The sequence below is a fragment of the Oncorhynchus mykiss genome, chromosome Y, assembly GCF_013265735.2.
Source record: "Oncorhynchus mykiss isolate Arlee chromosome Y, USDA_OmykA_1.1, whole genome shotgun sequence".
Classification (NCBI taxonomy): Eukaryota; Metazoa; Chordata; class Actinopteri; order Salmoniformes; family Salmonidae; genus Oncorhynchus; species Oncorhynchus mykiss.
Genome location: NC_048593.1, coordinates 2,324,436 through 2,349,435, shown reverse-complemented (window position 1 = coordinate 2,349,435; position 25,000 = coordinate 2,324,436). Strand labels below are relative to the sequence as shown.

Sequence of the window (25,000 nt, the reverse complement as noted above, 5' to 3'; positions counted from 1 at the left end):
GAAATACAAACTAACCTTGCTTACTTATTTCAAAGCGAGGGCACATATTTCAGCCTTGTGGGAAAAAACAGACAAAGAGTTGAAATTCCACAAGGCAGTGACAAAAAGCTTACAGCACCTGGTATTCCCAGGCGGTCTCCCATCCAAGTACTAACCAGGCCCGACCCTGCTTAGCTTCCGAGATCGGACGAGATCAGGCGTACTCAGGCCGGTGTGGCCGTAAGCGAAAGGCACCCTCAAAAAGTGGATGAAATTGCATATACTGTAGCCATAATTTGTAGCACAGATTGTTGGATGAAATACAAACTAACCTTGCTTACTTATTTCAAAGCGAGGGCACATATTTCAGCCTTGTGGGAAAAAACGGACAAAGAGTTGAAATTCCACAAGGCAGTGACAAAAAGCTTACAGCACCTGGTATTCCCAGGCGGTCTCCCAACCAAGTACTAACCAGGCCCGACCCTGCTTAGCTTCCGAGATCGGACGAGATCAGGAGTACTCAGGCCGGTGTGGCCGTAAGCGAAAGGCACCCTCAAAAAGTGGATGAAATTGCATATACTGTAGCCATAATTTGTAGCACAGATTGTTGGATGAAATACAAACTAACCTTGCTTACTTATTTCAAAGCGAGGGCACATATTTCAGCCTTGTGGGAAAAAACGGACAAAGAGTTGAAATTCCACAAGGCAGTGACAAAAAGCTTACAGCACCTGGTATTCCCAGGCTGTCTCCCATCCAAGTACTAACCAGGCCCGACCCTGCTTAGCTTCCGAGATCGGACGAGATCAGGAGTACTCAGGCCGGTGTTGCCGTAAGCGAGAAACTATCTCTCGGTGCACTATGTAAAGTCAAAGTGAGCCTGATTAACAGCTGTTGCATTTCCACCATTTAGATAAGCATCTTTGTGTCACTCAAAAAGTGGAAGAAATTGCATATACTGTAGCCATAATTTGTAGCACAGATTGTTGGATGAAATACAAACTAACCTTGCTTACTTATTTCAAAGCGAGGGCACATATTTCAGCCTTGTGGGAAAAAACGGACAAAGAGTTGAAATTCCACAAGGCAGTGACAAAAAGCTTACAGCACCTGGTATTCCCAGGCGGTCTCCCAACCAAGTACTAACCAGGCCCGACCCTGCTTAGCTTCCGAGATCGGACGAGATCAGGAGTACTCAGGCCGGTGTGGCCGTAAGCGAAAGGCACCCTCAAAAAGTGGATGAAATTGCATATACTGTAGCCATAATTTGTAGCACAGATTGTTGGATGAAATACAAACTAACCTTGCTTACTTATTTCAAAGCGAGGGCACATATTTCAGCCTTGTGGGAAAAAACGGACAAAGAGTTGAAATTCCACAAGGCAGTGACAAAAAGCTTACAGCACCTGGTATTCCCAGGCTGTCTCCCATCCAAGTACTAACCAGGCCCGACCCTGCTTAGCTTCCGAGATCGGACGAGATCAGGAGTACTCAGGCCGGTGTTGCCGTAAGCGAGAAACTATCTCTTGGTGCACTATGTAAAGTCAAAGTGAGCCTGATTAACAGCTGTTGCATTTCCACCATTTAGATAAGCATCTTTGTGTCACTCAAAAAGTGGAAGAAATTGCATATACTGTAGCCATAATTTGTAGCACAGATTGTTGGATGAAATACAAACTAACCTTGCTTACTTATTTCAAAGCGAGGGCACATATTTCAGCCTTGTGGGAAAAAACGGACAAAGAGTTGAAATTCCACAAGGCAGTGACAAAAAGCTTACAGCACCTGGTATTCCCAGGCGGTCTCCCATTCAAGTACTAACCAGGCCCGACCCTGCTTAGCTTCCGAGATCGGACGAGATCAGGCGTACTCAGGCCGGTGTGGCCGTAAGCAAGAAACTATCTCTTGGTGCACTATGTAAAGTCAAAGTGAGCCTGATTAACAGCTGTTGCATTTCCACCATTTAGATAAGCATCTTTGTGTCACTCAAAAAGTGGAAGAAATTGCATATACTGTAGCCATAATTTGTAGCACAGATTGTTGGATGAAATACAAACTAACCTTGCTTACTTATTTCAAAGCGAGGGCACATATTTCAGCCTTGTGGGAAAAAACGGACAAAGAGTTGAAATTCCACAAGGCAGTGACAAAAAGCTTACAGCACCTGGTATTCCCAGGCGGTCTCCCATCCAAGTACTAACCAGGCCCGACCCTGCTTAGCTTCCGAGATCGGACGAGATCAGGCGTACTCAGGCCGGTGTGGCCGTAAGAGAAAGGCACCCTCAAAAAGTGGATGAAATTGCATATACTGTAGCCATAATTTGTAGCACAGATTGTTGGATGAAATACAAACTAACCTTGCTTACTTATTTCAAAGCGAGGGCACATATTTCAGCCTTGTGGGAAAAAACGGACAAAGAGTTGAAATTCCACAAGGCAGTGACAAAAAGCTTACAGCACCTGGTATTGCCAGGCGGTCTCCCATCCAAGTACTAACCAGGCCCGACCCTGCTTAGCTTCCGAGATCGGACGAGATCAGGCGTACTCAGGCCGGTGTGGCCGTAAGCGAAAGGCACCCTCAAAAAGTGGATGAAATTGCATATACTGTAGCCATAATTTGTAGCACAGATTGTTGGATGAAATACAAACTAACCTTGCTTACTTATTTCAAAGCGAGGGCACATATTTCAGTCTTGTGGGAAAAAACGGACAAAGAGTTGAAATTCCACAAGGCAGTGACAAAAAGCTTACAGCACCTGGTATTCCCAGGGGGTCTCCCATCCAAGTACTAACCAGGCCCGACCCTGCTTAGCTTCCGAGATCGGACGAGATCAGGCGTACTCAGACCGGTGTGGCCGTAAGCGAAAGGCACCCTCAAAAAGTGGATGAAATTGCATATACTGTAGCCATAATTTGTAGCACAGATTGTTGGATGAAATACAAACTAACCTTGCTTACTTATTTCAAAGCGAGGGCACATATTTCAGCCTTGTGGGAAAAAACGGACAAAGAGTTGAAATTCCACAAGGCAGTGACAAAAAGCTTACAGCACCTGGTATTCCCAGGCGGTCTCCCATCCAAGTACTAACCAGGCCCGACCCTGCTTAGCTTCCGAGATCGGACGAGATCAGGCGTACTCAGGCCTGTGTGGCCGTAAGCGAGAAACTATCTCTTGGTGCACTATGTAAAGTCAAAGTGAGCCTGATTAACAGCTGTTGCATTTCCACCATTTAGATAAGCATCTTTGTGTCACTCAAAAAGTGGAAGAAATTGCATATACTGTAGCCATAATTTGTAGCACAGATTGTTGGATGAAATACAAACTAACCTTGCTTACTTATTTCAAAGCGAGGGCACATATTTCAGCCTTGTGGGAAAAAACGGACAAAGAGTTGAAATTCCACAAGGCAGTGACAAAAAGCTTACAGCACCTGGTATTCCCAGGCGGTCTCCCAACCAAGTACTAACCAGGCCCGACCCTGCTTAGCTTCCGAGATCGGACGAGATCAGGAGTACTCAGGCCGGTGTGGCCGTAAGCGAAAGGCACCCTCAAAAAGTGGATGAAATTGCATATACTGTAGCCATAATTTGTAGCACAGATTGTTGGATGAAATACAAACTAACCTTGCTTACTTATTTCAAAGCGAGGGCACATATTTCAGCCTTGTGGGAAAAAACGGACAAAGAGTTGAAATTCCACAAGGCAGTGACAAAAAGCTTACAGCACCTGGTATTCCCAGGCTGTCTCCCATCCAAGTACTAACCAGGCCCGACCCTGCTTAGCTTCCGAGATCGGACGAGATCAGGAGTACTCAGGCCGGTGTTGCCGTAAGCGAGAAACTATCTCTCGGTGCACTATGTAAAGTCAAAGTGAGCCTGATTAACAGCTGTTGCATTTCCACCATTTAGATAAGCATCTTTGTGTCACTCAAAAAGTGGAAGAAATTGCATATACTGTAGCCATAATTTGTAGCACAGATTGTTGGATGAAATACAAACTAACCTTGCTTACTTATTTCAAAGCGAGGGCACATATTTCAGCCTTGTGGGAAAAAACGGACAAAGAGTTGAAATTCCACAAGGCAGTGACAAAAAGCTTACAGCACCTGGTATTCCCAGGCGGTCTCCCAACCAAGTACTAACCAGGCCCGACCCTGCTTAGCTTCCGAGATCGGACGAGATCAGGAGTACTCAGGCCGGTGTGGCCGTAAGCGAAAGGCACCCTCAAAAAGTGGATGAAATTGCATATACTGTAGCCATAATTTGTAGCACAGATTGTTGGATGAAATACAAACTAACCTTGCTTACTTATTTCAAAGCGAGGGCACATATTTCAGCCTTGTGGGAAAAAACGGACAAAGAGTTGAAATTCCACAAGGCAGTGACAAAAAGCTTACAGCACCTGGTATTCCCAGGCGGTCTCCCATCCAAGTACTAACCAGGCCCGACCCTGCTTAGCTTCCGAGATCGGACGAGATCAGGCGTACTCAGGCCGGTGTGGCCGTAAGCGAGAAACTATCTCTTGGTGCACTATGTAAAGTCAAAGTGAGCCTGATTAACAGCTGTTGCATTTCCACCATTTAGATAAGCATCTTTGTGTCACTCAAAAAGTGGAAGAAATTGCATATACTGTAGCCATAATTTGTAGCACAGATTGTTGGATGAAATACAAACTAACCTTGCTTACTTATTTCAAAGCGAGGGCACATATTTCAGCCTTGTGGGAAAAAACGGACAAAGAGTTGAAATTCCACAAGGCAGTGACAAAAAGCTTACAGCACCTGGTATTCCCAGGCGGTCTCCCATCCAAGTACTAACCAGGCCCGACCCTGCTTAGCTTCCGAGATCGGACGAGATCAGGCGTACTCAGACCGGTGTGGCCGTAAGCGAAAGGCACCCTCAAAAAGTGGATGAAATTGCATATACTGTAGCCATAATTTGTAGCACAGATTGTTGGATGAAATACAAACTAACCTTGCTTACTTATTTCAAAGCGAGGGCACATATTTCAGCCTTGTGGGAAAAAACGGACAAAGAGTTGAAATTCCACAAGGCAGTGACAAAAAGCTTACAGCACCTGGTATTCCCAGGCGGTCTCCCAACCAAGTACTAACCAGGCCCGACCCTGCTTAGCTTCCGAGATCGGACGAGATCAGGAGTACTCAGGCCGGTGTGGCCGTAAGCGAAAGGCACCCTCAAAAAGTGGATGAAATTGCATATACTGTAGCCATAATTTGTAGCACAGATTGTTGGATGAAATACAAACTAACCTTGCTTACTTATTTCAAAGCGAGGGCACATATTTCAGCCTTGTGGGAAAAAACGGACAAAGAGTTGAAATTCCACAAGGCAGTGACAAAAAGCTTACAGCACCTGGTATTCCCAGGCTGTCTCCCATCCAAGTACTAACCAGGCCCGACCCTGCTTAGCTTCCGAGATCGGACGAGATCAGGAGTACTCAGGCCGGTGTTGCCGTAAGCGAGAAACTATCTCTCGGTGCACTATGTAAAGTCAAAGTGAGCCTGATTAACAGCTGTTGCATTTCCACCATTTAGATAAGCATCTTTGTGTCACTCAAAAAGTGGAAGAAATTGCATATACTGTAGCCATAATTTGTAGCACAGATTGTTGGATGAAATACAAACTAACCTTGCTTACTTATTTCAAAGCGAGGGCACATATTTCAGCCTTGTGGGAAAAAACGGACAAAGAGTTGAAATTCCACAAGGCAGTGACAAAAAGCTTACAGCACCTGGTATTCCCAGGCGGTCTCCCAACCAAGTACTAACCAGGCCCGACCCTGCTTAGCTTCCGAGATCGGACGAGATCAGGAGTACTCAGGCCGGTGTGGCCGGAAGCGAAAGGCACCCTCAAAAAGTGGATGAAATTGCATATACTGTAGCCATAATTTGTAGCACAGATTGTTGGATGAAATACAAACTAACCTTGCTTACTTATTTCAAAGCGAGGGCACATATTTCAGCCTTGTGGGAAAAAACGGACAAAGAGTTGAAATTCCACAAGGCAGTGACAAAAAGCTTACAGCACCTGGTATTCCCAGGCTGTCTCCCATCCAAGTACTAACCAGGCCCGACCCTGCTTAGCTTCCGAGATCGGACGAGATCAGGAGTACTCAGGCCGGTGTTGCCGTAAGCGAGAAACTATCTCTCGGTGCACTATGTAAAGTCAAAGTGAGCCTGATTAACAGCTGTTGCATTTCCACCATTTAGATAAGCATCTTTGTGTCACTCAAAAAGTGGAAGAAATTGCATATACTGTAGCCATAATTTGTAGCACAGATTGTTGGATGAAATACAAACTAACCTTGCTTACTTATTTCAAAGCGAGGGCACATATTTCAGCCTTGTGGGAAAAAACGGACAAAGAGTTGAAATTCCACAAGGCAGTGACAAAAAGCTTACAGCACCTGGTATTCCCAGGCGGTCTCCCATCCAAGTACTAACCAGGCCCGACCCTGCTTAGCTTCCGAGATCGGACGAGATCAGGAGTACTCAGGCCGGTGTGGCCGTAAGCGAAAGGCACCCTCAAAAAGTGGATGAAATTGCATATACTGTAGCCATAATTTGTAGCACAGATTGTTGGATGAAATACAAACTAACCTTGCTTACTTATTTCAAAGCGAGGGCACATATTTCAGCCTTGTGGGAAAAAACGGACAAAGAGTTGAAATTCCACAAGGCAGTGACAAAAGCTTACAGCACCTGGTATTCCCAGGCGGTCTCCCATCCAAGTACTAACCAGGCCCGACCCCGCTTAGCTTCCGAGATCGGACGAGATCAGGCGTACTCAGGCCGGTGTGGCCGTAAGCAAGAAACTATCTCTTGGTGCACTATGTAAAGTCAAAGTGAGCCTGATTAACAGCTGTTGCATTTCCACCATTTAGATAAGCATCTTTGTGTCACTCAAAAAGTGGAAGAAATTGCATATACTGTAGCCATAATTTGTAGCACAGATTGTTGGATGAAATACAAACTAACCTTGCTTACTTATTTCAAAGCGAGGGCACATATTTCAGCCTTGTGGGAAAAAACGGACAAAGAGTTGAAATTCCACAAGGCAGTGACAAAAAGCTTACAGCACCTGGTATTCCCAGGCGGTCTCCCATCCAAGTACTAACCAGGCCCGACCCTGCTTAGCTTCCGAGATCGGACGAGATCAGGAGTACTCAGGCCGGTGTGGCCGTAAGTGAAAAGCACCCTCAAAAAGTGGATGAAATTGCATATACTGTAGCCATAATTTGTAGCACAGATTGTTGGATGAAATACAAACTAACCTTGCTTACTTATTTCAAAGCGAGGGCACATATTTCAGCCTTGTGGGAAAAAACGGACAAAGAGTTGAAATTCCACAAGGCAGTGACAAAAAGCTTACAGCACCTGGTATTCCCAGGCTGTCTCCCATCCAAGTACTAACCAGGCCCGACCCTGCTTAGCTTCCGAGATCGGACGAGATCAGGAGTACTCAGGCCGGTGTTGCCGTAAGCGAGAAACTATCTCTCGGTGCACTATGTAAAGTCAAAGTGAGCCTGATTAACAGCTGTTGCATTTCCACCATTTAGATAAGCATCTTTGTGTCACTCAAAAAGTGGAAGAAATTGCATATACTGTAGCCATAATTTGTAGCACAGATTGTTGGATGAAATACAAACTAACCTTGCTTACTTATTTCAAAGCGAGGGCACATATTTCAGCCTTGTGGGAAAAAACGGACAAAGAGTTGAAATTCCACAAGGCAGTGACAAAAAGCTTACAGCACCTGGTATTCCCAGGCGGTCTCCCATCCAAGTACTAACCAGGCCCGACCCTGCTTAGCTTCCGAGATCGGACGAGATCAGGAGTACTCAGGCCGGTGTGGCCGGAAGCGAAAGGCACCCTCAAAAAGTGGATGAAATTGCATATACTGTAGCCATAATTTGTAGCACAGATTGTTGGATGAAATACAAACTAACCTTGCTTACTTATTTCAAAGCGAGGGCACATATTTCAGCCTTGTGGGAAAAAACGGACAAAGAGTTGAAATTCCACAAGGCAGTGACAAAAAGCTTACAGCACCTGGTATTCCCAGGCGGTCTCCCATCCAAGTACTAACCAGGCCCGACCCCGCTTAGCTTCCGAGATCGGACGAGATCAGGCGTACTCAGGCCGGTGTGGCCGTAAGCGAGAAACTATCTCTTGGTGCACTATGTAAAGTCAAAGTGAGCCTGATTAACAGCTGTTGCATTTCCACCATTTAGATAAGCATCTTTGTGTCACTCAAAAAGTGGAAGAAATTGCATATACTGTAGCCATAATTTGTAGCACAGATTGTTGGATGAAATACAAACTAACCTTGCTTACTTATTTCAAAGCGAGGGCACATATTTCAGCCTTGTGGGAAAAAACGGACAAAGAGTTGAAATTCCACAAGGCAGTGACAAAAAGCTTACAGCACCTGGTATTCCCAGGCGGTCTCCCAACAAAGTACTAACCAGGCCCGACCCTGCTTAGCTTCCGAGATCGGACGAGATCAGGAGTACTCAGGCCGGTGTGGCCGTAAGCGAAAGGCACCCTCAAAAAGTGGATGAAATTGCATATACTGTAGCCATAATTTGTAGCACAGATTGTTGGATGAAATACAAACTAACCTTGCTTACTTATTTCAAAGCGAGGGCACATATTTCAGCCTTGTGGGAAAAAACGGACAAAGAGTTGAAATTCCACAAGGCAGTGACAAAAAGCTTACAGCACCTGGTATTCCCAGGCGGTCTCCCATCCAAGTACTAACCAGGCCCGACCCTGCTTAGCTTCCGAGATCGGACGAGATCAGGAGTACTCAGGCCGGTGTGGCCGTAAGCAAAAGGCACCCTCAAAAAGTGGATGAAATTGCATATACTGTAGCCATAATTTGTAGCACAGATTGTTGGATGAAATACAAACTAACCTTGCTTACTTATTTCAAAGCGAGGGCACATATTTCAGCCTTGTGGGAAAAAACGGACAAAGAGTTGAAATTCCACAAGGCAGTGACAAAAAGCTTACAGCACCTGGTATTCCCAGGCGGTCTCCCATCCAAGTACTAACCAGGCCCGACCCCGCTTAGCTTCCGAGATCGGACGAGATCAGGCGTACTCAGGCCGGTGTGGCCGTAAGCAAGAAACTATCTCTTGGTGCACTATGTAAAGTCAAAGTGAGCCTGATTAACAGCTGTTGCATTTCCACCATTTAGATAAGCATCTTTGTGTCACTCAAAAAGTGGAAGAAATTGCATATACTGTAGCCATAATTTGTAGCACAGATTGTTGGATGAAATACAAACTAACCTTGCTTACTTATTTCAAAGCGAGGGCACATATTTCAGCCTTGTGGGAAAAAACGGACAAAGAGTTGAAATTCCACAAGGCAGTGACAAAAAGCTTACAGCACCTGGTATTCCCAGGCGGTCTCCCATCCAAGTACTAACCAGGCCCGACCCCGCTTAGCTTCCGAGATCGGACGAGATCAGGCGTACTCAGGCCGGTGTGGCCGTAAGCGAGAAACTATCTCTTGGTGCACTATGTAAAGTCAAAGTGAGCCTGATTAACAGCTGTTGCATTTCCACCATTTAGATAAGCATCTTTGTGTCACTCAAAAAGTGGAAGAAATTGCATATACTGTAGCCATAATTTGTAGCACAGATTGTTGGATGAAATACAAACTAACCTTGCTTACTTATTTCAAAGCGAGGGCACATATTTCAGCCTTGTGGGAAAAAACGGACAAAGAGTTGAAATTCCACAAGGCAGTGACAAAAAGCTTACAGCACCTGGTATTCCCAGGCGGTCTCCCATCCAAGTACTAACCAGGCCCGACCCTGCTTAGCTTCCGAGATCGGACGAGATCAGGCGTACTCAGGCCGGTGTGGCCGTAAGCGAAAGGACCCTCAAAAAGTGGATGAAATTGCATATACTGTAGCCATAATTTGTAGCACAGATTGTTGGATGAAATACAAACTAACCTTGCTTACTTATTTCAAAGCGAGGGCACATATTTCAGCCTTGTGGGAAAAAACGGACAAAGAGTTGAAATTCCACAAGGCAGTGACAAAAAGCTTACAGCACCTGGTATTCCCAGGCGGTCTCCCAACCAAGTACTAACCAGGCCCGACCCTGCTTAGCTTCCGAGATCGGACGAGATCAGGCGTACTCAGGCCGGTGTGGCCGTAAGCGAAAGGCAATCTCAAAAAGTGGATGAAATTGCATATACTGTAGCCATAATTTGTAGCACAGATTGTTGGATGAAATACAAACTAACCTTGCTTACTTATTTCAAAGCGAGGGCACATATTTCAGCCTTGTGGGAAAAAACGGACAAAGAGTTGAAATTCCACAAGGCAGTGACAAAAAGCTTACAGCACCTGGTATTCCCAGGCGGTCTCCCATCCAAGTACTAACCAGGCCCGACCCTGCTTAGCTTCCGAGATCGGACGAGATCAGGAGTACTCAGGCCGGTGTGGCCGTAAGCGAAAGGCACCCTCAAAAAGTGGATGAAATTGCATATACTGTAGCCATAATTTGTAGCACAGATTGTTGGATGAAATACAAACTAACCTTGCTTACTTATTTCAAAGCGAGGGCACATATTTCAGCCTTGTGGGAAAAAACGGACAAAGAGTTGAAATTCCACAAGGCAGTGACAAAAAGCTTACAGCACCTGGTATTCCCAGGCGGTCTCCCATCCAAGTACTAACCAGGCCCGACCCCGCTTAGCTTCCGAGATCGGACGAGATCAGGCGTACTCAGGTCGGTGTGGCCGTAAGCAAGAAACTATCTCTTGGTGCACTATGTAAAGTCAAAGTGAGCCTGATTAACAGCTGTTGCATTTCCACCATTTAGATAAGCATCTTTGTGTCACTCAAAAAGTGGAAGAAATTGCATATACTGTAGCCATAATTTGTAGCACAGATTGTTGGATGAAATACAAACTAACCTTGCTTACTTATTTCAAAGCGAGGGCACATATTTCAGCCTTGTGGGAAAAAACGGACAAAGAGTTGAAATTCCACAAGGCAGTGACAAAAAGCTTACAGCACCTGGTATTCCCAGGCGGTCTCCCATCCAAGTACTAACCAGGCCCGACCCCGCTTAGCTTCCGAGATCGGACGAGATCAGGCGTACTCAGGCCGGTGTGGCCGTAAGCAAGAAACTATCTCTTGGTGCACTATGTAAAGTCAAAGTGAGCCTGATTAACAGCTGTTGCATTTCCACCATTTAGATAAGCATCTTTGTGTCACTCAAAAAGTGGAAGAAATTGCATATACTGTAGCCATAATTTGTAGCACAGATTGTTGGATGAAATACAAACTAACCTTGCTTACTTATTTCAAAGCGAGGGCACATATTTCAGCCTTGTGGGAAAAAACGGACAAAGAGTTGAAATTCCACAAGGCAGTGACAAAAAGCTTACAGCACCTGGTATTCCCAGGCGGTCTCCCATCCAAGTACTAACCAGGCCCGACCCCGCTTAGCTTCCGAGATCGGACGAGATCAGGCGTACTCAGGCCGGTGTGGCCGTAAGCGAGAAACTATCTCTTGGTGCACTATGTAAAGTCAAAGTGAGCCTGATTAACAGCTGTTGCATTTCCACCATTTAGATAAGCATCTTTGTGTCACTCAAAAAGTGGAAGAAATTGCATATACTGTAGCCATAATTTGTAGCACAGATTGTTGGATGAAATACAAACTAACCTTGCTTACTTATTTCAAAGCGAGGGCACATATTTCAGCCTTGTGGGAAAAAACGGACAAAGAGTTGAAATTCCACAAGGCAGTGACAAAAAGCTTACAGCACCTGGTATTCCCAGGCGGTCTCCCATCCAAGTACTAACCAGGCCCGACCCTGCTTAGCTTCCGAGATCGGACGAGATCAGGCGTACTCAGGCCGGTGTGGACGTAAGCGAGAAACTGTCTCTTGGTGCACTATGTAAAGTCAAAGTGAGCCTGATTAACAGCTGTTGCATTTCCACCATTTAGATAAGCATCTTTGTGTCACTCAAAAAGTGGAAGAAATTGCATATACTGTAGCCATAATTTGTAGCACAGATTGTTGGATGAAATACAAACTAACCTTGCTTACTTATTTCAAAGCGAGGGCACATATTTCAGCCTTGTGGGAAAAAACGGACAAAGAGTTGAAATTCCACAAGGCAGTGAAAAAAAGCTTACAGCACCTGGTATTCCCAGGCGGTCTCCCATCCAAGTACTAACCAGGCCCGACCCTGCTTAGCTTCCGAGATCGGACGAGATCAGGAGTACTCAGGCCGGTGTGGCCGTAAGCGAAAAGCACCCTCAAAAAGTGGATGAAATTGCATATACTGTAGCCATAATTTGTAGCACAGATTGTTGGATGAAATACAAACTAACCTTGCTTACTTATTTCAAAGCGAGGGCACATATTTCAGCCTTGTGGGAAAAAACGGACAAAGAGTTGAAATTCCACAAGGCAGTGACAAAAAGCTTACAGCACCTGGTATTCCCAGGCTGTCTCCCATCCAAGTACTAACCAGGCCCGACCCTGCTTAGCTTCCGAGATCGGACGAGATCAGGCGTACTCAGGCCGGTGTGGTCGTAAGCGAGAAACTATCTCTTGGTGCACTATGTAAAGTCAAAGTGAGCCTGATTAACAGCTGTTGCATTTCCACCATTTAGATAAGCATCTTTGTGTCACTCAAAAAGTGGAAGAAATTGCATATACTGTAGCCATAATTTGTAGCACAGATTGTTGGATGAAATACAAACTAACCTTGCTTACTTATTTCAAAGCGAGGGCACATATTTCAGCCTTGTGGGAAAAAACGGACAAAGAGTTGAAATTCCACAAGGCAGTGACAAAAAGCTTACAGCACCTGGTATTCCCAGGCCGTCTCCCATCCAAGTACTAACCAGGCCCGACCCTGCTTAGCTTCCGAGATCGGACGAGATCAGGAGTACTCAGGCCGGTGTGGCCGTAAGCGAAAGGCACCCTCAAAAAGTGGATGAAATTGCATATACTGTAGCCATAATTTGTAGCACAGATTGTTGGATGAAATACAAACTAACCTTGCTTACTTATTTCAAAGCGAGGGCACATATTTCAGCCTTGTGGGAAAAAACGGACAAAGAGTTGAAATTCCACAAGGCAGTGACAAAAAGCTTACAGCACCTGGTATTCCCAGGCGGTCTCCCATCCAAGTACTAACCAGGCCCGACCCCGCTTAGCTTCCGAGATCGGACGAGATCAGGCGTACTCAGGCCGGTGTGGCCGTAAGCAAGAAACTATCTCTTGGTGCACTATGTAAAGTCAAAGTGAGCCTGATTAACAGCTGTTGCATTTCCACCATTTAGATAAGCATCTTTGTGTCACTCAAAAAGTGGAAGAAATTGCATATACTGTAGCCATAATTTGTAGCACAGATTGTTGGATGAAATACAAACTAACCTTGCTTACTTATTTCAAAGCGAGGGCACATATTTCAGCCTTGTGGGAAAAAACGGACAAAGAGTTGAAATTCCACAAGGCAGTGACAAAAAGCTTACAGCACCTGGTATTCCCAGGCGGTCTCCCATCCAAGTACTAACCAGGCCCGACCCCGCTTAGCTTCCGAGATCGGACGAGATCAGGCGTACTCAGGCCGGTGTGGCCGTAAGCAAGAAACTATCTCTTGGTGCACTATGTAAAGTCAAAGTGAGCCTGATTAACAGCTGTTGCATTTCCACCATTTAGATAAGCATCTTTGTGTCACTCAAAAAGTGGAAGAAATGGCATATACTGTAGCCATAATTTGTAGCACAGATTGTTGGATGAAATACAAACTAACCTTGCTTACTTATTTCAAAGCGAGGGCACATATTTCAGCCTTGTGGGAAAAAACGGACAAAGAGTTGAAATTCCACAAGGCAGTGACAAAAAGCTTACAGCACCTGGTATTCCCAGGCGGTCTCCCATCCAAGTACTAACCAGGCCCGACCCCGCTTAGCTTCCGAGATCGGACGAGATCAGGCGTACTCAGGCCGGTGTGGCCGTAAGCGAGAAACTATCTCTTGGTGCACTATGTAAAGTCAAAGTGAGCCTGATTAACAGCTGTTGCATTTCCACCATTTAGATAAGCATCTTTGTGTCACTCAAAAAGTGGAAGAAATTGCATATACTGTAGCCATAATTTGTAGCACAGATTGTTGGATGAAATACAAACTAACCTTGCTTACTTATTTCAAAGCGAGGGCACATATTTCAGCCTTGTGGGAAAAAACGGACAAAGAGTTGAAATTCCACAAGGCAGTGACAAAAAGCTTACAGCACCTGGTATTCCCAGGCTGTCTCCCATCCAAGTACTAACCAGGCCCGACCCTGCTTAGCTTCCGAGATCGGACGAGATCAGGCGTACTCAGGCCGGTGTGGTCGTAAGCGAGAAACTATCTCTTGGTGCACTATGTAAAGTCAAAGTGAGCCTGATTAACAGCTGTTGCATTTCCACCATTTAGATAAGCATCTTTGTGTCACTCAAAAAGTGGAAGAAATTGCATATACTGTAGCCATAATTTGTAGCACAGATTGTTGGATGAAATACAAACTAACCTTGCTTACTTATTTCAAAGCGAGGGCACATATTTCAGCCTTGTGGGAAAAAACGGACAAAGAGTTGAAATTCCACAAGGCAGTGACAAAAAGCTTACAGCACCTGGTATTCCCAGGCGGTCTCCCATCCAAGTACTAACCAGGCCCGACCCTGCTTAGCTTCCGAGATCGGACGAGATCAGGAGTACTCAGGCCGGTGTGGCCGTAAGCGAAAGGCACCCTCAAAAAGTGGATGAAATTGCATATACTGTAGCCATAATTTGTAGCACAGATTGTTGGATGAAATACAAACTAACCTTGCTTACTTATTTCAAAGCGAGGGCACATATTTCAGCCTTGTGGGAAAAAACGGACAAAGAGTTGAAATTCCACAAGGCAGTGACAAAAAGCTTACAGCACCTGGTATTCCCAGGCGGTCTCCCATCCAAGTACTAACCAGGCCCGACCCCGCTTAGCTTCCGAGATCGGACGAGATCAGGCGTACTCAGGCCGGTGTGGCCGTAAGCAAGAAACTATCTCTTGGTGCACTATGTAAAGTCAAAGTGAGCCTGATTAACAGCTGTTGCATTTCCACCATTTAGATAAGCATCTTTGTGTCACTCAAAAAGTGGAAGAAATTGCATATACTGTAGCCATAATTTGTAGCACAGATTGTTGGATGAAATACAAACTAACCTTGCTTACTTATTTCAAAGCGAGGGCACATATTTCAGCCTTGTGGGAAAAAACGGACAAAGAGTTGAAATTCCACAAGGCAGTGACAAAAAGCTTACAGCACCTGGTATTCCCAGGCGGTCTCCCATCCAAGTACTAACCAGGCCCGACCCCGCTTAGCTTCCGAGATCGGACGAGATCAGGCGTACTCAGGCCGGTGTGGCCGTAAGCAAGAAACTATCTCTTGGTGCACTATGTAAAGTCAAAGTGAGCCTGATTAACAGCTGTTGCATTTCCACCATTTAGATAAGCATCTTTGTGTCACTCAAAAAGTGGAAGAAATTGCATATACTGTAGCCATAATTTGTAGCACAGATTGTTGGATGAAATACAAACTAACCTTGCTTACTTATTTCAAAGCGAGGGCACATATTTCAGCCTTGTGGGAAAAAACGGACAAAGAGTTGAAATTCCACAAGGCAGTGACAAAAAACTTACAGCACCTGGTATTCCCAGGCGGTCTCCCATCCAAGTACTAACCAGGCCCGACCCTGCTTAGCTTCCGAGATCGGACGAGATCAGGCGTACTCAGGCCGGTGTGGCCGTAAGCGAGAAACTATCTCTTGGTGCACTATGTAAAGTCAAAGTGAGCCTGATTAACAGCTGTTGCATTTCCACCATTTAGATAAGCATCTTTGTGTCACTCAAAAAGTGGAAGAAATTGCATATACTGTAGCCATAATTTGTAGCACAGATTGTTGGATGAAATACAAACTAACCTTGCTTACTTATTTCAAAGCGAGGGCACATATTTCAGCCTTGTGGGAAAAAACGGACAAAGAGTTGAAATTCCACAAGGCAGTGACAAAAAGCTTACAGCACCTGGTATTCCCAGGCGGTCTCCCATCCAAGTACTAACCAGGCCCAACCCTGCTTAGCTTCCGAGATCGGACGAGATCAGGAGTACTCAGGCCGGTGTGGCCGTAAGCGAAAAGCACCCTCAAAAAGTGGATGAAATTGCATATACTGTAGCCATAATTTGTAGCACATGTTGTTGGATGAAATACAAACTAACCTTGCTTACTTATTTCAAAGCGAGGGCACATATTTCAGCCTTGTGGGAAAAAACGGACAAAGAGTTGAAATTCCACAAGGCAGTGACAAAAAGCTTACAGCACCTGGTATTCCCAGGCTGTCTCCCATCCAAGTACTAACCAGGCCCGACCCTGCTTAGCTTCCGAGATCGGACGAGATCAGGCGTACTCAGGCCGGTGTGGCCGTAAGCGATAAACTATCTCTTGGTGCACTATGTAAAGTCAAAGTGAGCCTGATTAACAGCTGTTGCATTTCCACCATTTAGATAAGCATCTTTGTGTCACTCAAAAAGTGGAAGAAATTGCATATACTGTAGCCATAATTTGTAGCACAGATTGTTGGATGAAATACAAACTAACCTTGCTTACTTATTTCAAAGCGAGGGCACATATTTCAGCCTTGTGGGAAAAAACGGACAAAGAGTTGAAATTCCACAAGGCAGTGACAAAAAGCTTACAGCACCTGGTATTCCCAGGCTGTCTCCCATCCAAGTACTAACCAGGCCCGACCCTGCTTAGCTTCCGAGATCGGACGAGATCAGGAGTACTCAGGCCGGTGTGGCCGTAAGCGAAAGGCACCCTCAAAAAGTGGATGAAATTGCATATACTGTAGCCATAATTTGTAGCACAGATTGTTGGATGAAATACAAACTAACCTTGCTTACTTATTTCAAAGCGAGGGCACATATTTCAGCCTTGTGGGAAAAAACGGACAAAGAGTTGAAATTCCACAAGGCAGTGACAAAAAGCTTACAGCACCTGGTATTCCCAGGCGGTCTCCCATCCAAGTACTAACCAGGCCCGACCCCGCTTAGCTTCCGAGATCGGACGAGATCAGGCGTACTCAGGCCGGTGTGGCCGTAAGCAAGAAACTATCTCTTGGTGCACTATGTAAAGTCAAAGTGAGCCTGATTAACAGCTGTTGCATTTCCACCATTTAGATAAGCATCTTTGTGTCACTCAAAAAGTGGAAGAAATTGCATATACTGTAGCCATAATTTGTAGCACAGATTGTTGGATGAAATACAAACTAACCTTGCTTACTTATTTCAAAGCGAGGGCACATATTTCAGCCTTGTGGGAAAAAACGGACAAAGAGTTGAAATTCCACAAGGCAGTGACAAAAAGCTTACAGCACCTGGTATTCCCAGGCGGTCTCCCATCCAAGTACTAACCAGGCCCGACCCCGCTTAGCTTCCGAGATCGGACGAGATCAGGCGTACTCAGGCCGGTGTGGCCGTAAGCAAGAAACTATCTCTTGGTGCACTATGTAAAGTCAAAGTGAGCCTGATTAACAGCTGTTGCATTTCCACCATTTAGATAAGCATCTTTGTGTCACTCAAAAAGTGGAAGAAATTGCATATACTGTAGCCATAATTTGTAGCACAGATTGTTGGATGAAATACAAACTAACCTTGCTTACTTATTTCAAAGCGAGGGCACATATTTCAGCCTTGTGGGAAAAAACGGACAAAGAGTTGAAATTCCACAAGGCAGTGACAAAAAGCTTACAGCACCTGGTATTCCCAGGCGGTCTCCCATCCAAGTACTAACCAGGCCCGACCCCGCTTAGCTTCCGAGATCGGACGAGATCAGGCGTACTCAGGCCGGTGTGGACGTAAGCGAGAAACTGTCTCTTGGTGCACTATGTAAAGTCAAAGTGAGCCTGATTAACAGCTGTTGCATTTCCACCATTTAGATAAGCATCTTTGTGTCACTCAAAAAGTGGAAGAAATTGCATATACTGTAGCCATAATTTGTAGCACAGATTGTTGGATGAAATACAAACTAACCTTGCTTACTTATTTCAAAGCGAGGGCACATATTTCAGCCTTGTGGGAAAAAACGGACAAAGAGTTGAAATTCCACAAGGCAGTGAAAAAAAGCTTACAGCACCTGGTATTCCCAGGCGGTCTCCCATCCAAGTACTAACCAGGCCCGACCCTGCTTAGCTTCCGAGATCGGACGAGATCAGGAGTACTCAGGCCGGTGTGGCCGTAAGCGAAAAGCACCCTCAAAAAGTGGATGAAATTGCATATACTGTAGCCATAATTTGTAGCACAGATTGTTGGATGAAATACAAACTAACCTTGCTTACTTATTTCAAAGCGAGGGCACATATTTCAGCCTTGTGGGAAAAAACGGACAAAGAGTTGAAATTCCACAAGGCAGTGACAAAAAGCTTACAGCACCTGGTATTCCCAGGCTGTCTCCCATCCAAGTACTAACCAGGCCCGACCCTGCTTAGCTTCCGAGATCGGACGAGATCAGGCGTACTCAGGCCGGTGTGGTCGTAAGCGAGAAACTATCTCTTGGTGCACTATGTAAAGTCAAAGTGAGCCTGATTAACAGCTGTTGCATTTCCACCATTTAGATAAGCATCTTTGTGTCACTCAAAAAGTGGAAGAAATTGCATATACTGTAGCCATAATTTGTAGCACAGATTGTTGGATGAAATACAAACTAACCTTGCTTACTTATTTCAAAGCGAGGGCACATATTTCAGCCTTGTGGGAAAAAACGGACAAAGAGTTGAAATTCCACAAGGCAGTGACAAAAAGCTTACAGCACCTGGTATTCCCAGGCCGTCTCCCATCCAAGTACTAACCAGGCCCGACCCTGCTTAGCTTCCGAGATCGGACGAGATCAGGAGTACTCAGGCCGGTGTGGCCGTAAGCGAAAGGCACCCTCAAAAAGTGGATGAAATTGCATATACTGTAGCCATAATTTGTAGCACAGATTGTTGGATGAAATACAAACTAACCTTGCTTACTTATTTCAAAGCGAGGGCACATATTTCAGCCTTGTGGGAAAAAACGGACAAAGAGTTGAAATTCCACAAGGCAGTGACAAAAAGCTTACAGCACCTGGTATTCCCAGGCGGTCTCCCATCCAAGTACTAACCAGGCCCGACCCCGCTTAGCTTCCGAGATCGGACGAGATCAGGCGTACTCAGGCCGGTGTGGCCGTAAGCAAGAAACTATCTCTTGGTGCACTATGTAAAGTCAAAGTGAGCCTGATTAACAGCTGTTGCATTTCCACCATTTAGATAAGCATCTTTGTGTCACTCAAAAAGTGGAAGAAATTGCATATACTGTAGCCATAATTTGTAGCACAGATTGTTGGATGAAATACAAACTAACCTTGCTTACTTATTTCAAAGCGAGGGCACATATTTCAGCCTTGTGGGAAAAAACGGACAAAGAGTTGAAATTCCACAAGGCAGTGACAAAAAGCTTACAGCACCTGGTATTCCCAGGCGGTCTCCCATCCAAGTACTAACCAGGCCCGACCCCGCTTAGCTTCCGAGATCGGACGAGATCAGGCGTACTCAGGCCGGTGTGGCCGTAAGCAAGAAACTATCTCTTGGTGCACTATGTAAAGTCAAAGTGAGCCTGATTAACAGCTGTTGCATTTCCACCATTTAGATAAGCATCTTTGTGTCACTCAAAAAGTGGAAGAAATGGCATATACTGTAGCCATAATTTGTAGCACAGATTGTTGGATGAAATACAAACTAACCTTGCTTACTTATTTCAAAGCGAGGGCACATATTTCAGCCTTGTGGGAAAAAACGGACAAAGAGTTGAAATTCCACAAGGCAGTGACAAAAAGCTTACAGCACCTGGTATTCCCAGGCGGTCTCCCATCCAAGTACTAACCAGGCCCGACCCCGCTTAGCTTCCGAGATCGGACGAGATCAGGCGTACTCAGGCCGGTGTGGCCGTAAGCGAGAAACTATCTCTTGGTGCACTATGTAAAGTCAAAGTGAGCCTGATTAACAGCTGTTGCATTTCCACCATTTAGATAAGCATCTTTGTGTCACTCAAAAAGTGGAAGAAATTGCATATACTGTAGCCATAATTTGTAGCACAGATTGTTGGATGAAATACAAACTAACCTTGCTTACTTATTTCAAAGCGAGGGCACATATTTCAGCCTTGTGGGAAAAAACGGACAAAGAGTTGAAATTCCACAAGGCAGTGACAAAAAGCTTACAGCACCTGGTATTCCCAGGCTGTCTCCCATCCAAGTACTAACCAGGCCCGACCCTGCTTAGCTTCCGAGATCGGACGAGATCAGGCGTACTCAGGCCGGTGTGGTCGTAAGCGAGAAACTATCTCTTGGTGCACTATGTAAAGTCAAAGTGAGCCTGATTAACAGCTGTTGCATTTCCACCATTTAGATAAGCATCTTTGTGTCACTCAAAAAGTGGAAGAAATTGCATATACTGTAGCCATAATTTGTAGCACAGATTGTTGGATGAAATACAAACTAACCTTGCTTACTTATTTCAAAGCGAGGGCACATATTTCAGCCTTGTGGGAAAAAACGGACAAAGAGTTGAAATTCCACAAGGCAGTGACAAAAAGCTTACAGCACCTGGTATTCCCAGGCGGTCTCCCATCCAAGTACTAACCAGGCCCGACCCTGCTTAGCTTCCGAGATCGGACGAGATCAGGAGTACTCAGGCCGGTGTGGCCGTAAGCGAAAGGCACCCTCAAAAAGTGGATGAAATTGCATATACTGTAGCCATAATTTGTAGCACAGATTGTTGGATGAAATACAAACTAACCTTGCTTACTTATTTCAAAGCGAGGGCACATATTTCAGCCTTGTGGGAAAAAACGGACAAAGAGTTGAAATTCCACAAGGCAGTGACAAAAAGCTTACAGCACCTGGTATTCCCAGGCGGTCTCCCATCCAAGTACTAACCAGGCCCGACCCCGCTTAGCTTCCGAGATCGGACGAGATCAGGCGTACTCAGGCCGGTGTGGCCGTAAGCAAGAAACTATCTCTTGGTGCACTATGTAAAGTCAAAGTGAGCCTGATTAACAGCTGTTGCATTTCCACCATTTAGATAAGCATCTTTGTGTCACTCAAAAAGTGGAAGAAATTGCATATACTGTAGCCATAATTTGTAGCACAGATTGTTGGATGAAATACAAACTAACCTTGCTTACTTATTTCAAAGCGAGGGCACATATTTCAGCCTTGTGGGAAAAAACGGACAAAGAGTTGAAATTCCACAAGGCAGTGACAAAAAGCTTACAGCACCTGGTATTCCCAGGCGGTCTCCCATCCAAGTACTAACCAGGCCCGACCCCGCTTAGCTTCCGAGATCGGACGAGATCAGGCGTACTCAGGCCGGTGTGGCCGTAAGCAAGAAACTATCTCTTGGTGCACTATGTAAAGTCAAAGTGAGCCTGATTAACAGCTGTTGCATTTCCACCATTTAGATAAGCATCTTTGTGTCACTCAAAAAGTGGAAGAAATTGCATATACTGTAGCCATAATTTGTAGCACAGATTGTTGGATGAAATACAAACTAACCTTGCTTACTTATTTCAAAGCGAGGGCACATATTTCAGCCTTGTGGGAAAAAACGGACAAAGAGTTGAAATTCCACAAGGCAGTGACAAAAAACTTACAGCACCTGGTATTCCCAGGCGGTCTCCCATCCAAGTACTAACCAGGCCCGACCCTGCTTAGCTTCCGAGATCGGACGAGATCAGGCGTACTCAGGCCGGTGTGGCCGTAAGCGAGAAACTATCTCTTGGTGCACTATGTAAAGTCAAAGTGAGCCTGATTAACAGCTGTTGCATTTCCACCATTTAGATAAGCATCTTTGTGTCACTCAAAAAGTGGAAGAAATTGCATATACTGTAGCCATAATTTGTAGCACAGATTGTTGGATGAAATACAAACTAACCTTGCTTACTTATTTCAAAGCGAGGGCACATATTTCAGCCTTGTGGGAAAAAACGGACAAAGAGTTGAAATTCCACAAGGCAGTGACAAAAAGCTTACAGCACCTGGTATTCCCAGGCGGTCTCCCATCCAAGTACTAACCAGGCCCAACCCTGCTTAGCTTCCGAGATCGGACGAGATCAGGAGTACTCAGGCCGGTGTGGCCGTAAGCGAAAAGCACCCTCAAAAAGTGGATGAAATTGCATATACTGTAGCCATAATTTGTAGCACATGTTGTTGGATGAAATACAAACTAACCTTGCTTACTTATTTCAAAGCGAGGGCACATATTTCAGCCTTGTGGGAAAAAACGGACAAAGAGTTGAAATTCCACAAGGCAGTGACAAAAAGCTTACAGCACCTGGTATTCCCAGGCTGTCTCCCATCCAAGTACTAACCAGGCCCGACCCTGCTTAGCTTCCGAGATCGGACGAGATCAGGCGTACTCAGGCCGGTGTGGCCGTAAGCGATAAACTATCTCTTGGTGCACTATGTAAAGTCAAAGTGAGCCTGATTAACAGCTGTTGCATTTCCACCATTTAGATAAGCATCTTTGTGTCACTCAAAAAGTGGAAGAAATTGCATATACTGTAGCCATAATTTGTAGCACAGATTGTTGGATGAAATACAAACTAACCTTGCTTACTTATTTCAAAGCGAGGGCACATATTTCAGCCTTGTGGGAAAAAACGGACAAAGAGTTGAAATTCCACAAGGCAGTGACAAAAAGCTTACAGCACCTGGTATTCCCAGGCTGTCTCCCATCCAAGTACTAACCAGGCCCGACCCTGCTTAGCTTCCGAGATCGGACGAGATCAGGAGTACTCAGGCCGGTGTGGCCGTAAGCGAAAGGCACCCTCAAAAAGTGGATGAAATTGCATATACTGTAGCCATAATTTGTAGCACAGATTGTTGGATGAAATACAAACTAACCTTGCTTACTTATTTCAAAGCGAGGGCACATATTTCAGCCTTGTGGGAAAAAACGGACAAAGAGTTGAAATTCCACAAGGCAGTGACAAAAAGCTTACAGCACCTGGTATTCCCAGGCGGTCTCCCATCCAAGTACTAACCAGGCCCGACCCCGCTTAGCTTCCGAGATCGGACGAGATCAGGCGTACTCAGGCCGGTGTGGCCGTAAGCAAGAAACTATCTCTTGGTGCACTATGTAAAGTCAAAGTGAGCCTGATTAACAGCTGTTGCATTTCCACCATTTAGATAAGCATCTTTGTGTCACTCAAAAAGTGGAAGAAATTGCATATACTGTAGCCATAATTTGTAGCACAGATTGTTGGATGAAATACAAACTAACCTTGCTTACTTATTTCAAAGCGAGGGCACATATTTCAGCCTTGTGGGAAAAAACGGACAAAGAGTTGAAATTCCACAAGGCAGTGACAAAAAGCTTACAGCACCTGGTATTCCCAGGCGGTCTCCCATCCAAGTACTAACCAGGCCCGACCCCGCTTAGCTTCCGAGATCGGACGAGATCAGGCGTACTCAGGCCGGTGTGGCCGTAAGCGAGAAACTATCTCTTGGTGCACTATGTAAAGTCAAAGTGAGCCTGATTAACAGCTGTTGCATTTCCACCATTTAGATAAGCATCTTTGTGTCACTCAAAAAGTGGAAGAAATTGCATATACTGTAGCCATAATTTGTAGCACAGATTGTTGGATGAAATACAAACTAACCTTGCTTACTTATTTCAAAGCGAGGGCACATATTTCAGCCTTGTGGGAAAAAACGGACAAAGAGTTGAAATTCCACAAGGCAGTGACAAAAAGCTTACAGCACCTGGTATTCCCAGGCGGTCTCCCATCCAAGTACTAACCAGGCCCGACCCTGCTTAGCTTCCGAGATCGGACGAGATCAGGCGTACTCAGGCCGGTGTGGCCGTAAGCGAGAAACTATCTCTTGGTGCACTATGTAAAGTCAAAGTGAGCCTGATTAACAGCTGTTGCATTTCCACCATTTAGATAAGCATCTTTGTGTCACTCAAAAAGTGGAAGAAATTGCATATACTGTAGCCATAATTTGTAGCACAGATTGTTGGATGAAATACAAACTAACCTTGCTTACTTATTTCAAAGCGAGGGCACATATTTCAGCCTTGTGGGAAAAAACGGACAAAGAGTTGAAATTCCACAAGGCAGTGACAAAAAGCTTACAGCACCTGGTATTCCCAGGCGGTCTCCCATCCAAGTACTAACCAGGCCCGACCCCGCTTAGCTTCCGAGATCGGACGAGATCAGGCGTACTCAGGCCGGTGTGGCCGTAAGCGAGAAACTATCTCTTGGTGCACTATGTAAAGTCAAAGTGAGCCTGATTAACAGCTGTTGCATTTCCACCATTTAGATAAGCATCTTTGTGTCACTCAAAAAGTGGAAGAAATTGCATATACTGTAGCCATAATTTGTAGCACAGATTGTTGGATGAAATACAAACTAACCTTGCTTACTTATTTCAAAGCGAGGGCACATATTTCAGCCTTGTGGGAAAAAACGGACAAAGAGTTGAAATTCCACAAGGCAGTGACAAAAAGCTTACAGCACCTGGTATTCCCAGGCGGTCTCCCATCCAAGTACTAACCAGGCCCGACCCTGCTTAGCTTCCGAGATCGGACGAGATCAGGCGTACTCAGGCCGGTGTGGCCGTAAGCGAGAAACTATCTCTTGGTGCACTATGTAAAGTCAAAGTGAGCCTGATTAACAGCTGTTGCATTTCCACCATTTAGATAAGCATCTTTGTGTCACTCAAAAAGTGGAAGAAATTGCATATACTGTAGCCATAATTTGTAGCACAGATTGTTGGATGAAATACAAACTAACCTTGCTTACTTATTTCAAAGCGAGGGCACATATTTCAGCCTTGTGGGAAAAAACGGACAAAGAGTTGAAATTCCACAAGGCAGTGACAAAAAGCTTACAGCACCTG

At 45.1% G+C, this 25,000-nt stretch overlaps 63 non-coding genes and 10 pseudogenes across 63 annotated transcripts in view; all 73 read right to left on the bottom strand.

Moving 5' to 3' along the window:
* Positions 1–106: 106 nt before the first annotated feature.
* On the bottom strand, positions 107–225 carry LOC118945427. Its single transcript, XR_005040598.1, has one exon. It is a non-coding gene; the product is annotated as a 5S ribosomal RNA (ribosomal RNA).
* Positions 226–402: 177 nt separating this feature from the next.
* LOC118945377 lies at positions 403–521 on the bottom strand. The gene has a single exon (XR_005040548.1). It is a non-coding gene; the product is annotated as a 5S ribosomal RNA (ribosomal RNA).
* A 177-nt stretch (positions 522–698) lies between these two features.
* Positions 699–817, bottom strand: LOC118945440 (annotated as a pseudogene).
* A 260-nt stretch (positions 818–1,077) lies between these two features.
* LOC118945376 lies at positions 1,078–1,196 on the bottom strand. The gene has a single exon (XR_005040547.1). It is a non-coding gene; the product is annotated as a 5S ribosomal RNA (ribosomal RNA).
* Positions 1,197–1,373: 177 nt separating this feature from the next.
* On the bottom strand, positions 1,374–1,492 carry LOC118945439 (annotated as a pseudogene).
* Positions 1,493–1,752: 260 nt separating this feature from the next.
* Positions 1,753–1,871, bottom strand: LOC118945371. The gene has a single exon (XR_005040542.1). It is a non-coding gene; the product is annotated as a 5S ribosomal RNA (ribosomal RNA).
* A 260-nt stretch (positions 1,872–2,131) lies between these two features.
* Positions 2,132–2,250, bottom strand: LOC118945386. The gene has a single exon (XR_005040557.1). It is a non-coding gene; the product is annotated as a 5S ribosomal RNA (ribosomal RNA).
* A 177-nt stretch (positions 2,251–2,427) lies between these two features.
* On the bottom strand, positions 2,428–2,546 carry LOC118945422. Its single transcript, XR_005040593.1, has one exon. It is a non-coding gene; the product is annotated as a 5S ribosomal RNA (ribosomal RNA).
* Positions 2,547–2,723: 177 nt separating this feature from the next.
* On the bottom strand, positions 2,724–2,842 carry LOC118945379. The gene has a single exon (XR_005040550.1). It is a non-coding gene; the product is annotated as a 5S ribosomal RNA (ribosomal RNA).
* Positions 2,843–3,019: 177 nt separating this feature from the next.
* On the bottom strand, positions 3,020–3,138 carry LOC118945419. The gene has a single exon (XR_005040590.1). It is a non-coding gene; the product is annotated as a 5S ribosomal RNA (ribosomal RNA).
* A 260-nt stretch (positions 3,139–3,398) lies between these two features.
* Positions 3,399–3,517, bottom strand: LOC118945375. Its single transcript, XR_005040546.1, has one exon. It is a non-coding gene; the product is annotated as a 5S ribosomal RNA (ribosomal RNA).
* A 177-nt stretch (positions 3,518–3,694) lies between these two features.
* Positions 3,695–3,813, bottom strand: LOC118945437 (annotated as a pseudogene).
* Positions 3,814–4,073: 260 nt separating this feature from the next.
* LOC118945374 lies at positions 4,074–4,192 on the bottom strand. The gene has a single exon (XR_005040545.1). It is a non-coding gene; the product is annotated as a 5S ribosomal RNA (ribosomal RNA).
* A 177-nt stretch (positions 4,193–4,369) lies between these two features.
* Positions 4,370–4,488, bottom strand: LOC118945416. Its single transcript, XR_005040587.1, has one exon. It is a non-coding gene; the product is annotated as a 5S ribosomal RNA (ribosomal RNA).
* Positions 4,489–4,748: 260 nt separating this feature from the next.
* On the bottom strand, positions 4,749–4,867 carry LOC118945378. Its single transcript, XR_005040549.1, has one exon. It is a non-coding gene; the product is annotated as a 5S ribosomal RNA (ribosomal RNA).
* Positions 4,868–5,044: 177 nt separating this feature from the next.
* LOC118945373 lies at positions 5,045–5,163 on the bottom strand. The gene has a single exon (XR_005040544.1). It is a non-coding gene; the product is annotated as a 5S ribosomal RNA (ribosomal RNA).
* A 177-nt stretch (positions 5,164–5,340) lies between these two features.
* Positions 5,341–5,459, bottom strand: LOC118945436 (annotated as a pseudogene).
* Positions 5,460–5,719: 260 nt separating this feature from the next.
* LOC118945429 lies at positions 5,720–5,838 on the bottom strand. Its single transcript, XR_005040600.1, has one exon. It is a non-coding gene; the product is annotated as a 5S ribosomal RNA (ribosomal RNA).
* Positions 5,839–6,015: 177 nt separating this feature from the next.
* On the bottom strand, positions 6,016–6,134 carry LOC118945435 (annotated as a pseudogene).
* Positions 6,135–6,394: 260 nt separating this feature from the next.
* LOC118945641 lies at positions 6,395–6,513 on the bottom strand. Its single transcript, XR_005040756.1, has one exon. It is a non-coding gene; the product is annotated as a 5S ribosomal RNA (ribosomal RNA).
* Positions 6,514–6,689: 176 nt separating this feature from the next.
* Positions 6,690–6,808, bottom strand: LOC118945369. Its single transcript, XR_005040540.1, has one exon. It is a non-coding gene; the product is annotated as a 5S ribosomal RNA (ribosomal RNA).
* Positions 6,809–7,068: 260 nt separating this feature from the next.
* Positions 7,069–7,187, bottom strand: LOC118945391. Its single transcript, XR_005040562.1, has one exon. It is a non-coding gene; the product is annotated as a 5S ribosomal RNA (ribosomal RNA).
* A 177-nt stretch (positions 7,188–7,364) lies between these two features.
* On the bottom strand, positions 7,365–7,483 carry LOC118945434 (annotated as a pseudogene).
* A 260-nt stretch (positions 7,484–7,743) lies between these two features.
* LOC118945414 lies at positions 7,744–7,862 on the bottom strand. Its single transcript, XR_005040585.1, has one exon. It is a non-coding gene; the product is annotated as a 5S ribosomal RNA (ribosomal RNA).
* Positions 7,863–8,039: 177 nt separating this feature from the next.
* On the bottom strand, positions 8,040–8,158 carry LOC118945368. The gene has a single exon (XR_005040539.1). It is a non-coding gene; the product is annotated as a 5S ribosomal RNA (ribosomal RNA).
* A 260-nt stretch (positions 8,159–8,418) lies between these two features.
* LOC118945385 lies at positions 8,419–8,537 on the bottom strand. Its single transcript, XR_005040556.1, has one exon. It is a non-coding gene; the product is annotated as a 5S ribosomal RNA (ribosomal RNA).
* A 177-nt stretch (positions 8,538–8,714) lies between these two features.
* Positions 8,715–8,833, bottom strand: LOC118945630. The gene has a single exon (XR_005040745.1). It is a non-coding gene; the product is annotated as a 5S ribosomal RNA (ribosomal RNA).
* Positions 8,834–9,010: 177 nt separating this feature from the next.
* LOC118945367 lies at positions 9,011–9,129 on the bottom strand. Its single transcript, XR_005040538.1, has one exon. It is a non-coding gene; the product is annotated as a 5S ribosomal RNA (ribosomal RNA).
* Positions 9,130–9,389: 260 nt separating this feature from the next.
* LOC118945728 lies at positions 9,390–9,508 on the bottom strand. The gene has a single exon (XR_005040843.1). It is a non-coding gene; the product is annotated as a 5S ribosomal RNA (ribosomal RNA).
* A 260-nt stretch (positions 9,509–9,768) lies between these two features.
* LOC118945405 lies at positions 9,769–9,887 on the bottom strand. The gene has a single exon (XR_005040576.1). It is a non-coding gene; the product is annotated as a 5S ribosomal RNA (ribosomal RNA).
* A 176-nt stretch (positions 9,888–10,063) lies between these two features.
* LOC118945370 lies at positions 10,064–10,182 on the bottom strand. Its single transcript, XR_005040541.1, has one exon. It is a non-coding gene; the product is annotated as a 5S ribosomal RNA (ribosomal RNA).
* A 177-nt stretch (positions 10,183–10,359) lies between these two features.
* Positions 10,360–10,478, bottom strand: LOC118945619. The gene has a single exon (XR_005040734.1). It is a non-coding gene; the product is annotated as a 5S ribosomal RNA (ribosomal RNA).
* A 177-nt stretch (positions 10,479–10,655) lies between these two features.
* LOC118945652 lies at positions 10,656–10,774 on the bottom strand. Its single transcript, XR_005040767.1, has one exon. It is a non-coding gene; the product is annotated as a 5S ribosomal RNA (ribosomal RNA).
* Positions 10,775–11,034: 260 nt separating this feature from the next.
* On the bottom strand, positions 11,035–11,153 carry LOC118945727. Its single transcript, XR_005040842.1, has one exon. It is a non-coding gene; the product is annotated as a 5S ribosomal RNA (ribosomal RNA).
* A 260-nt stretch (positions 11,154–11,413) lies between these two features.
* On the bottom strand, positions 11,414–11,532 carry LOC118945726. The gene has a single exon (XR_005040841.1). It is a non-coding gene; the product is annotated as a 5S ribosomal RNA (ribosomal RNA).
* A 260-nt stretch (positions 11,533–11,792) lies between these two features.
* Positions 11,793–11,911, bottom strand: LOC118945409. The gene has a single exon (XR_005040580.1). It is a non-coding gene; the product is annotated as a 5S ribosomal RNA (ribosomal RNA).
* A 260-nt stretch (positions 11,912–12,171) lies between these two features.
* Positions 12,172–12,290, bottom strand: LOC118945608. The gene has a single exon (XR_005040723.1). It is a non-coding gene; the product is annotated as a 5S ribosomal RNA (ribosomal RNA).
* A 177-nt stretch (positions 12,291–12,467) lies between these two features.
* Positions 12,468–12,586, bottom strand: LOC118945446 (annotated as a pseudogene).
* Positions 12,587–12,846: 260 nt separating this feature from the next.
* Positions 12,847–12,965, bottom strand: LOC118945421. Its single transcript, XR_005040592.1, has one exon. It is a non-coding gene; the product is annotated as a 5S ribosomal RNA (ribosomal RNA).
* Positions 12,966–13,142: 177 nt separating this feature from the next.
* On the bottom strand, positions 13,143–13,261 carry LOC118945725. The gene has a single exon (XR_005040840.1). It is a non-coding gene; the product is annotated as a 5S ribosomal RNA (ribosomal RNA).
* A 260-nt stretch (positions 13,262–13,521) lies between these two features.
* Positions 13,522–13,640, bottom strand: LOC118945724. Its single transcript, XR_005040839.1, has one exon. It is a non-coding gene; the product is annotated as a 5S ribosomal RNA (ribosomal RNA).
* Positions 13,641–13,900: 260 nt separating this feature from the next.
* Positions 13,901–14,019, bottom strand: LOC118945722. Its single transcript, XR_005040837.1, has one exon. It is a non-coding gene; the product is annotated as a 5S ribosomal RNA (ribosomal RNA).
* A 260-nt stretch (positions 14,020–14,279) lies between these two features.
* Positions 14,280–14,398, bottom strand: LOC118945445 (annotated as a pseudogene).
* A 260-nt stretch (positions 14,399–14,658) lies between these two features.
* LOC118945597 lies at positions 14,659–14,777 on the bottom strand. The gene has a single exon (XR_005040712.1). It is a non-coding gene; the product is annotated as a 5S ribosomal RNA (ribosomal RNA).
* A 177-nt stretch (positions 14,778–14,954) lies between these two features.
* On the bottom strand, positions 14,955–15,073 carry LOC118945721. The gene has a single exon (XR_005040836.1). It is a non-coding gene; the product is annotated as a 5S ribosomal RNA (ribosomal RNA).
* A 260-nt stretch (positions 15,074–15,333) lies between these two features.
* On the bottom strand, positions 15,334–15,452 carry LOC118945720. Its single transcript, XR_005040835.1, has one exon. It is a non-coding gene; the product is annotated as a 5S ribosomal RNA (ribosomal RNA).
* A 260-nt stretch (positions 15,453–15,712) lies between these two features.
* LOC118945381 lies at positions 15,713–15,831 on the bottom strand. Its single transcript, XR_005040552.1, has one exon. It is a non-coding gene; the product is annotated as a 5S ribosomal RNA (ribosomal RNA).
* Positions 15,832–16,091: 260 nt separating this feature from the next.
* LOC118945580 lies at positions 16,092–16,210 on the bottom strand. Its single transcript, XR_005040695.1, has one exon. It is a non-coding gene; the product is annotated as a 5S ribosomal RNA (ribosomal RNA).
* A 177-nt stretch (positions 16,211–16,387) lies between these two features.
* Positions 16,388–16,506, bottom strand: LOC118945425. The gene has a single exon (XR_005040596.1). It is a non-coding gene; the product is annotated as a 5S ribosomal RNA (ribosomal RNA).
* Positions 16,507–16,766: 260 nt separating this feature from the next.
* Positions 16,767–16,885, bottom strand: LOC118945428. Its single transcript, XR_005040599.1, has one exon. It is a non-coding gene; the product is annotated as a 5S ribosomal RNA (ribosomal RNA).
* Positions 16,886–17,062: 177 nt separating this feature from the next.
* LOC118945719 lies at positions 17,063–17,181 on the bottom strand. Its single transcript, XR_005040834.1, has one exon. It is a non-coding gene; the product is annotated as a 5S ribosomal RNA (ribosomal RNA).
* A 260-nt stretch (positions 17,182–17,441) lies between these two features.
* Positions 17,442–17,560, bottom strand: LOC118945718. The gene has a single exon (XR_005040833.1). It is a non-coding gene; the product is annotated as a 5S ribosomal RNA (ribosomal RNA).
* Positions 17,561–17,820: 260 nt separating this feature from the next.
* LOC118945418 lies at positions 17,821–17,939 on the bottom strand. The gene has a single exon (XR_005040589.1). It is a non-coding gene; the product is annotated as a 5S ribosomal RNA (ribosomal RNA).
* Positions 17,940–18,199: 260 nt separating this feature from the next.
* LOC118945586 lies at positions 18,200–18,318 on the bottom strand. The gene has a single exon (XR_005040701.1). It is a non-coding gene; the product is annotated as a 5S ribosomal RNA (ribosomal RNA).
* A 177-nt stretch (positions 18,319–18,495) lies between these two features.
* LOC118945444 lies at positions 18,496–18,614 on the bottom strand (annotated as a pseudogene).
* Positions 18,615–18,874: 260 nt separating this feature from the next.
* LOC118945420 lies at positions 18,875–18,993 on the bottom strand. Its single transcript, XR_005040591.1, has one exon. It is a non-coding gene; the product is annotated as a 5S ribosomal RNA (ribosomal RNA).
* A 177-nt stretch (positions 18,994–19,170) lies between these two features.
* On the bottom strand, positions 19,171–19,289 carry LOC118945717. The gene has a single exon (XR_005040832.1). It is a non-coding gene; the product is annotated as a 5S ribosomal RNA (ribosomal RNA).
* Positions 19,290–19,549: 260 nt separating this feature from the next.
* Positions 19,550–19,668, bottom strand: LOC118945716. The gene has a single exon (XR_005040831.1). It is a non-coding gene; the product is annotated as a 5S ribosomal RNA (ribosomal RNA).
* A 260-nt stretch (positions 19,669–19,928) lies between these two features.
* Positions 19,929–20,047, bottom strand: LOC118945715. Its single transcript, XR_005040830.1, has one exon. It is a non-coding gene; the product is annotated as a 5S ribosomal RNA (ribosomal RNA).
* Positions 20,048–20,307: 260 nt separating this feature from the next.
* On the bottom strand, positions 20,308–20,426 carry LOC118945443 (annotated as a pseudogene).
* A 260-nt stretch (positions 20,427–20,686) lies between these two features.
* On the bottom strand, positions 20,687–20,805 carry LOC118945574. The gene has a single exon (XR_005040689.1). It is a non-coding gene; the product is annotated as a 5S ribosomal RNA (ribosomal RNA).
* A 177-nt stretch (positions 20,806–20,982) lies between these two features.
* On the bottom strand, positions 20,983–21,101 carry LOC118945708. The gene has a single exon (XR_005040823.1). It is a non-coding gene; the product is annotated as a 5S ribosomal RNA (ribosomal RNA).
* Positions 21,102–21,361: 260 nt separating this feature from the next.
* On the bottom strand, positions 21,362–21,480 carry LOC118945697. Its single transcript, XR_005040812.1, has one exon. It is a non-coding gene; the product is annotated as a 5S ribosomal RNA (ribosomal RNA).
* A 260-nt stretch (positions 21,481–21,740) lies between these two features.
* On the bottom strand, positions 21,741–21,859 carry LOC118945380. Its single transcript, XR_005040551.1, has one exon. It is a non-coding gene; the product is annotated as a 5S ribosomal RNA (ribosomal RNA).
* Positions 21,860–22,119: 260 nt separating this feature from the next.
* Positions 22,120–22,238, bottom strand: LOC118945469. The gene has a single exon (XR_005040614.1). It is a non-coding gene; the product is annotated as a 5S ribosomal RNA (ribosomal RNA).
* Positions 22,239–22,415: 177 nt separating this feature from the next.
* LOC118945424 lies at positions 22,416–22,534 on the bottom strand. The gene has a single exon (XR_005040595.1). It is a non-coding gene; the product is annotated as a 5S ribosomal RNA (ribosomal RNA).
* A 260-nt stretch (positions 22,535–22,794) lies between these two features.
* Positions 22,795–22,913, bottom strand: LOC118945426. Its single transcript, XR_005040597.1, has one exon. It is a non-coding gene; the product is annotated as a 5S ribosomal RNA (ribosomal RNA).
* A 177-nt stretch (positions 22,914–23,090) lies between these two features.
* On the bottom strand, positions 23,091–23,209 carry LOC118945685. The gene has a single exon (XR_005040800.1). It is a non-coding gene; the product is annotated as a 5S ribosomal RNA (ribosomal RNA).
* Positions 23,210–23,469: 260 nt separating this feature from the next.
* On the bottom strand, positions 23,470–23,588 carry LOC118945674. Its single transcript, XR_005040789.1, has one exon. It is a non-coding gene; the product is annotated as a 5S ribosomal RNA (ribosomal RNA).
* A 260-nt stretch (positions 23,589–23,848) lies between these two features.
* LOC118945394 lies at positions 23,849–23,967 on the bottom strand. The gene has a single exon (XR_005040565.1). It is a non-coding gene; the product is annotated as a 5S ribosomal RNA (ribosomal RNA).
* Positions 23,968–24,227: 260 nt separating this feature from the next.
* Positions 24,228–24,346, bottom strand: LOC118945663. Its single transcript, XR_005040778.1, has one exon. It is a non-coding gene; the product is annotated as a 5S ribosomal RNA (ribosomal RNA).
* A 260-nt stretch (positions 24,347–24,606) lies between these two features.
* Positions 24,607–24,725, bottom strand: LOC118945383. The gene has a single exon (XR_005040554.1). It is a non-coding gene; the product is annotated as a 5S ribosomal RNA (ribosomal RNA).
* A 260-nt stretch (positions 24,726–24,985) lies between these two features.
* Positions 24,986–25,000, bottom strand: part of LOC118945408 — a 119-nt gene continuing 104 nt past the window's right edge. Inside the window, exon 1 of the ribosomal RNA XR_005040579.1 lies at positions 24,986–25,000. This exon is cut by the window's right edge and continues 104 nt beyond it. This is a non-coding gene — a ribosomal RNA (5S ribosomal RNA).